Source organism: Dreissena polymorpha, chromosome 4 (genome assembly GCF_020536995.1).
Source record: "Dreissena polymorpha isolate Duluth1 chromosome 4, UMN_Dpol_1.0, whole genome shotgun sequence".
Classification (NCBI taxonomy): Eukaryota; Metazoa; Mollusca; class Bivalvia; order Myida; family Dreissenidae; genus Dreissena; species Dreissena polymorpha.
Window position 1 is genome coordinate 8,160,082 of NC_068358.1, and position 6,000 is coordinate 8,166,081.

Sequence of the window (6,000 nt, forward strand, 5' to 3'; positions counted from 1 at the left end):
TATACTTATTTTTACTTGCATATTTAGCAGCAAAAAGACAGATTTCAATAAGAAAAAATAACTATTGCACCAAGGAAAAATCGCACAAAAACACACACAGTATTTATCCTTTTCATTTCCGGTTTGCCTATTTAATTAAAGCCAAGAAAATGTGTTGACAAAGAAAAAAGTAGGGAACATGAAGTGCAAAATAAGCTTGACTTGCATTGTTTACGGCTTTATTTCCTGATTTTAATCACATATAGAACATTGTATACCTCCCTGTATGGTAAAAAACTTTGACTAAAGCCTTTTCGTGCCTGATTGTGACCAATTACATTAAAATTAAGCTTTCTTTCTTTAATAAGAGGGGAATAATTTAACACATAAGAAGCCTGACTTGTATGTTTAACGGCCTAAAATCAACCTTTTAACAATAAAATATCTCATATAAAAATAACAACATGCTTTATTTTACTAATGTAAAAACACAACGCTATTTATACATACACTTAAGTGTGACGAAAACTCGAACATTCCCAGAACAAATATATGGAACTCAATTCAAAAGTCCATCGGTTTGTCCGATAACAGTTAAGTTCGATAATTGGTCGACCTCGAATTTCCACGATTTTGCCCAATATTGTAGATACGAATATAGGCCCCATTCACAATCCTCATTTTCGATATTTTCCTCAAAATAATTACCAAAATAATTGTAAAACGACATTAGACTTCCACTTTTTACGGCTTGCATTTCTTACGTAGCCTAACGTAAAATTCACAAGACCGGAACCGGAACTTGTTGTTTGTATGGGTCTTGCAAATTTTACGCTACACCGGTAACTAAGATCATGATAACACGACGAAGACCTATTGCGGATATTAAGTAGCGAGGGTATCACAAACACTTTACAATATACAATAGTGTTATGGTATGAGATTAACATGTTGTAACAACGATGCTTTTGAATGATATATTTAGTGTAAACATTCTTTATTATTTAACAAACTTTAACAATAATTTTGAGAATATATATAATTCCTCTTATTAAAAGGTCCCTTTTAATATTTTTGTTCACATCAAGACATTGAAGATTTGAATTTAGACTCATTTAGGTTAAAATAGTATTTTCTTTTTAATATATCGATGTCTGATATAACGAAAGGATCGGATTTCCCGAATATAATCATATTCGTCTTCTTTTCTGTTCTTTGACATTCACAAAGTGCATTTCCATTTGAAGACATGAGTTCCGGTCAATTTACCCGTCTCAAAAGGGAGACGGTTCATGCTGATACGAAATGATATAATACATTTCACATATTTATTTTCCGTATTTTAAAGGTAATTATCCAAACATATTTGCTTTATTAGGAAAATATAAGAAATTATAAATGAGAGAGAGACACTTAGGCTTTAAAAAAGAATAAGAATCCCATAAGATAATGGTACCGAATTTGTAAACAGTTCCTTGCATGTATCTTCCATGCCATCGAAGATTGGTAGAGGTAGAGATGAGGAACCGCATGTGGCGTGTGGCATGTGGCATGTTGCATGTGGCATTTCGAAAAGAGATTGAGATTGAAAAGGAAACATTAATTGCATATTCATGCTAATTTCGGTTCAATATGGTGTATAACTTCAGGGTAACTTAGAGAGAATGAAGACAATAACTTTCTATAGCCAATTGCAATTAGTGTTTTATTATTAATGCTTCTGAAGTCGACTAAAACTCAATATACATGAATAGACGTTTGCTTATGAATTAAGTCGTGCCATTACGTGATGGGTGTTTAAAAATCCAGAATATGTTTAAATTGCTATTTGTAATACGTATTAAGATGCAGATGTTGCCTGAAAATTACAAATAATGTATACGAATAACGCATATGTATTACGTTTGATTGCAGAAGAAGTATAAAAAAAAAACACATATATTATTGATGAATGCTGATATAGATGGGCACAAAATATTCTTATTTCCACTAAATCGGTTTGCCTGGTTATCATTGTCTCCAACAAATCGACCGGGTAGTTTACAACATGTTTGACTGTATCACAAATAATCACATTAATACAATCATGAATATAAACTAAGCATGCTCAATTTGGCAATTCAAATATTTTAATAAAATTTGCACAAATATTTTCTTTAAAACACCTCTCCGACCAAAATGCAAAATAACTGAACTCTGTTTAACGGTAAATAATAACGAGTTGGTTCACATTGAATTTCAAATTGTTGAATGCAGCATTTGGTTATACATCTTACACGAATCCTAATGGCATGTACATATTTGGAATGCAACGTATTGAACATTTACTAAATTAGTGTATTTGCTTTGGTAAAAAGCGTCTAGTTTTAGATGTACTAATGTACACTTAATAACACTTACCGGTAATTTAAAATTCAAATATTTGAATATGACTTTTGTAGATACATATTTTCTATAAATATATAGAATTCATTTAATTCATTATCGCTTTACATCATGAATAATTTTAATGTCCTATGAAATGCATTAAGGAGTTAACGCTAAATAATTACAAGTATATACTTTGGCATATACAAGAATTAATACATTAACAAAGTGCTCATGGTGGGCAAATTTTGAAGGTGACCCTGCAAAATATGCAGAGGATATAAATCATACCATTGTGGTCGCAACTTGCCGCGCCCCATTGGTCACATGATTTATGCAGACTTTCATAGTAAACGACCTAAACAGTCTTCTTTCAAAGTTCAAGATGATCAATATTTTATTGTGTAACACCATCTACTGATCCTCTACAAAAAATGTTCCAATCATGATCCGTGGGACATAAGATTTTTATAAACTTTCGTTATTTTATTTTTTTAAATAAATATCGTATTCTCTAAAGCCCTAAAGATCGAGTTAACATTTGGTTTTGTAACATCATTTAGTGTTCATCTAATACGTTTTTTCAATTCGTGTCCCTAGGGTCAATTATTGCAAGACCGAGAGGTTGCATAAATTAAACACACTTAAAGTAAATAACGTTTTCCCGAACAATCCTACTTCATGGTTCTCATCAAGCTTGTTGAAAAATGAAGTTTATATAAAAAAAAGAGACAGAATCCAACAATGTAATTATGCTCACTAGTCTATGTCAGTTATTACATACTGAATAAAGTTATATATTTAGCAGATTTTGTAGTATCTCTTTAAACAAACTGTGAAAATAATGAATGCAATAAGCGGCAATTTTAATGTCGGTAATGTTTGAACAGTTGTGTCAGTATCGCAGTATATGAGTCATGCTGACGCATAGCCTCAGACTTTATTGTTGCCAAAGCTGTTGATGTAATGTGTAGCTTCCCATAAACAGCCAGCCAGTCAGTCCAAGTCAGTCGCAGACAGATCTTCATTGTAATGCTGACGCAAAGCTTGAGACTAAATAGACCCTTTTGACGATAAGTCACGTGGATCGCAGAATTCAAGAACGATTCTTAACGTGATGCCTTTCCTAATTGTGCCATGCAACGCCGCATCTGATTTCAACCATTAACGCTTTTGAACCTTCGTAAAATGGTAAGCGGACACAACAATTCAACACTCAAATCTCCAAAGCAACATATTTTTTGCATGTTAGAAATACAGAAGCAGTCAATATTATTCACGCTTTACAATTTGTTCTTTATCTAATGATGATTACTTGTATATTCAGTGTGAGTCAGATTCGTGTTGCTCGCTGATGTATATTGCTATTGTATATTTTCAATATGTGACACAACGTTTGAAAATGTTTATTATTACAATGTGTATAAAAGTTCATATAATAATTGTTATAAAACTCGTATTAAGAACGTCAAAATTATATAGTTTTTATATAATAATCGCTTTGCAAAAAATCATCTTAAAATTCATATTTAAAAACATTTGTCAAGAGAATGTTATTAGATAATGTTTTTCAGTTCGAACTAATTGTCCAACAGGCTAACATTTGAATTTATATATAACTGTATTTTATATTAAATTTTCATGTACATTCCTATATTTTACATGTTTTTGTCCCAGACTTTATCTTAAACGAGTGTCAATCAGCCATGATTATGAAACCGACTACAATACTATCACATGTAACAAATATGTGACCAAACAGATAGTTCAGGTTCTAGTAGGTCTCGGAAGGTAAAAATATGATATGACTAACTATGACTAACAATCTTTTCGATTGGTTGAGGTTTATGTACGACAGCTTGTGCGTAATTGCGATATAATTTATTACGAAATATTATAAAGTACCTTTTATAATACACGTGTCATATAATGTATTAGAGAGGATTCGAGTATGTAATTGGGGAGTAGAGAGAATATCTCTCTGTGGCGAACATTTGTGTTTGAGGAAATATCAGAGATGAAGTTATCAACGTATCTTGTAAGTTAGTTTTAATATTGGTTTATTGCATCGGTTATGACTCTCCCAAAAGTATCGTTATTTAATATGAATACTACATTAACGTACTACAACTGCTACTGCTACTACTTTTTCTGACAGCTTGTAAAACATGTTAATTATTATATCTTAAAACGCTTTTTTCAGATTTTGGTGTTTCATTTGCATCACATTGTTGCCGACGTTGAAGTACATGGACGAGTCTGATTTTTTTGTTACTGGGATATGTAACGGATGTATATGTATGAGATACATATGCTATTGTCTACCGTGTCGATCTCATTAATCGGTAGCTGGAAGAATTTGTGTTTCTTTGTTTCCACGCCTTAATTTGAAAAACATACATTTGAAATTTTCCAATGGCCTTCATAATTATGACTATACGATAGTTATATTAAAGAACATATGAAAGATAGAATTTTGTTAAGGTTTTGCAAATAACGAAATGTTACAATATTTAATATCATAACACAGTTTTGCATGGTACTAATGGAGGAGCAACTAGTTCATTATTATTCGTGTTCTTTTTTTACCAATTCCGACGTACGTCTATCAGATCCGCAATGAATTACACGAAAAGGTACAAGATCTACAAACGCAGATAAATGATCTACAGACAGCTGTAAAAAAGCAGCAAGAGCAAAACGGTAAAGACGTTAGCTTTTTTCAAGTGTACGCTAATATTGCATTTTTGTCAACTAAATGTGTAATATTCTTTCCATTTTCCGATTTCTCAAATACGATTTAATTTGTTTTGACGGGATAAGCTTAAGACCACATTTTCACACTGAAAGCTTTAAAATAATTAAATATTGCGATATATAAAAGAAATACTCATTTATACAACAACATCAACGTAACCACAGTGATACGAATCAATATAATAAGCGACTGAAGCTAGTAATTCTTAAAAAAGGAACTTCGAAATTTTCCATAAATCGGGGCTAATCCTAGTAAAATCTTTAAATCAGAAAGAGATTCTTCATCTATGTCATCTACCATACCAATCGCACATTCTCGGCCCTTTCCGTCAAACATCGGATAAGTACGAAGGAGATAGTATGAATACACATTTCGGAAGCGGTATTGCGGTCTACCAACGCGGGCCTACGCGAATCAAAATTACATAGTAAAAACAAACATGGCCGGTTTTGCGAGTTGTTTACATTTTGCAAAGATGAAAATGGGGATTTTCTATGCTCTGAAGCCAGAGCAAGTACAAACTCTACAGGAATTATGGACGCCGTCGTTGTTATTGTTTTTGTTGTTGTAACATTCTTAGAATGGTATCACGTGGGCGGACTACTTTCAACCCGTATTTCTCCCGAGTCCGATTATGATAATCTGCGAGGGGTACCGAATGCTGCCATACAAGTTGACACAGTTTACATGCTCAACGTGACACTATAGAGGTTTATCAATTGTTCAAAACTTGGGTTGCCATCTTGGAACGGAAAATAATTGGGATTTTGAACCTGTTGTATGATACTTTGCATCTATTTAGTCAGCAGACATTTAAGTTCAACAGAATCAATGTAAATGTGTTCAACATTTGCATTACCCTATGCTTTCATTTTCGTAGTGTGTGATTAAAATAT